This window comes from Triticum urartu, unplaced genomic scaffold, assembly GCF_003073215.2.
Source record: "Triticum urartu cultivar G1812 unplaced genomic scaffold, Tu2.1 TuUngrouped_contig_5347, whole genome shotgun sequence".
Classification (NCBI taxonomy): domain Eukaryota; kingdom Viridiplantae; phylum Streptophyta; class Magnoliopsida; order Poales; family Poaceae; genus Triticum; species Triticum urartu.
In genome coordinates this window covers 1-2702 of record NW_024116016.1, presented here as the reverse complement: position 1 = coordinate 2702, position 2702 = coordinate 1, and positions in this window count along the sequence as shown.

Sequence of the window (2702 nt, the reverse complement as noted above, 5' to 3'; positions counted from 1 at the left end):
GTCGCCGCTGGAGCGCGCCAAAACGTCCCGCGCGCGCTAAAGTGATAGTTCACCACGCGCGCGTCTCTTGTCGCCACTGTTGGAGATGCTCTTAGGCGTATGGGCAAATACTCCAACAAGGGGGAAAAAACTTAGTCCGGCGGCTCGCCCGATTCAACACCCAACCGCATTCCCCGACCCTCCCCCCCGCGGCCACGCCTCTCCCCCTCTATCTTATTGCGGGCGATGGAGGCATATCCGAGATCTCAGGCTCGACTTTCAGTCTTTCATCACACACACATCTGAACAACATGAGACACTTACATCTTGATCTTGCAGCAGTTGGAGCTCAAACCTGCCCGTCCAGGCCCAAGTGGAAAAGAAAGGATTTCGGTGCAGCAACATGGGAGCTGTGAGAGGGTACTGAGGCTGAGAGATTGAGCCGGTGCCGGCATGGCATTATAATCGGACTGGACTGCAGAATGCCAGAAAAAAAGAGGGAAAGCCTAGCCTATCGAAGACTAGCATCTTCAAGCGTCTTGCAGCATCAGAAGAGATAATAGAAGCATAAAGTAAAGTAGTAGTAGTGTTAACAACCTCGGGCAGAGATCCTTTCTCGACTCCCTACGAGAAAGCAATCCTAGAGCCATACTATCCAGTTATCACCTCAAGTATCCAGTTCTAGTTGTATCGATCGGGATACAACTCCAAGTGTCCGTTACCGTAGGACAGGCTATTGATAGATGTTTTCTTCCCTGCAGGGGTGTACCAACTTACCCACCATGCTCGATTAACTCCGGCTGGACACACTTTCCTGGGTCATGCCCAGCCTCGGCCAGACAATACACCGCAACCCGACCTAGGCTTAATAGAGAGGTCAGCACGCCGGACTAAACTTATGCCCCCAGGGGTCGTGGGCCATCCCCCCGGGAACTCCTGCACGTTGCGTGGGCGGCCGGTGAGCAGACCTAGCTACCTCCTTAAAAAGGCAGGAGCTTACCAGTCCAACCCAGCGCGCGCCGCTCAGTCGCTGATGTCTATTAAGCTTCGGCTGATGCATACGACGCAGAACGCCCATACTATGCCCACGTGATGGTTAGTGCTATCAGGCTAGAGGCCCCTCGGATCAAATATCCAAATCATAGTGGATTAAGAACGCGCGGTAACAAGCAGAGACTCACGAAAGATGTGACCCCGTTGCCCCGTCTCAAGGACTTGCGGCAAGGGCTAGGAATGCCCGGCCACGCCTCGTAATTATCTCACGGGCACCCTCTAGGTCGACCCGGTCTCCACATCACTCGCGGGTACCCCTCGGGGTCGAGCCGCCTTTCCAAGTAACAGTTGTAAAGTCCAAGTATCCATGTGTCCAAACATGAAGGGGAAAACCCGAGGAATCACCCCCGGTGAATTCCACTCGATGTAATTATCAAGGTGAACGGAAGAGGAACCACCCTCGCGGTTCACACTTGAGGGGTTGCACGACAGAGTCGTATCGAAAGTGGTTAAGGAGGAAATCACCCTCGATGACCATGAATGAATAGCTACACTACGAAGATCTCATCAGGAGTGATGTATGAGGTTCCACCCTCAGCACTCGATGGTAACTCTACAGAGTCGGGTAACAAAAGGGGCGTGATGTGATGTGAGGTGTCGGGCTCTGGTCATCGATCACGTTGATCGAGTCGTCGATGATGAAGCAGGGGCAACAAGGACCAGGTGGGGGCACTAATGGATAACTAACCAACCTATACTAAGCAGTTTAGGATAAGCAGGTAGGTAACAATAAATAGGTTACAAAAGCAGGCTATGCATCAGAATAGGAGCAATCAATAACAGTAGCAAAATCTAATGCAAGCATGAGAGAATGGAATGGGTGATATCGGGATGATCAAAGGGGGGGCTTGCCTGGAAGCTCCGCTAAAAGGGAAGAAGGGGTCGTCGGAGACGTAGTCGATCACAGGGGTAACATCGGTCTTGGGGTCTACCAGAGAGAAGAGGGGGAAGAAACAATAAATATAAAGCAAACAAAGCATCATAAAGCATAACAAGGTAATACGATGTGTCGAGCGTGACCTAACGTATGGCTACACGATAGGTGAAGGGGAATACAACCGGGAATGTTTTCCCAGTGTTAGGCATTTTCGATCAGAGGAACCGGAGGGGGAAGGTTGCATGTTCGCTATGCTAGGTATGTGTGGAGGACAAACGGACTGCGTCTTTGGATTCGTCTCGTTGTTCTAAGCAATTTTCATGTATAAAAATTTTCATCCGAGCTACGGTTATTTTTCTATGGATTATTAAAGTTTTAGCAATTTCTATACTAAATCTAAAGTGGGGTTATAGCAACAACATGACGTCATCATGACATCAGCAGTCAACTGAGTTGACCAAAGTCAACCCTACCGTGTGGGGCTATCATAGTCTAAAGGCTAATTAATAGTTTTAATTAACTAACCAAGTTAATTAGGTAAACTAAACATAGTTAATTAATCTAATTAATTGGTTAATTAATTTTATTTATTATTTCATTTAAAAAACATTTTCACAGGGGCCCCATCTGTCATTTGGTAGAGTGGGTATTTAAACGCATCATTAGTGGCCTAATGACGGTGCCACGTCATCAGTGACCGAGATTAGCCGCCAGGGTTGAGCGGAGGGCGTTGGGGGTTGCCGGCCGGCCTATTCCGGCGACCGTTGGGCGCACTAGCGGGGTTGTTGGAGAG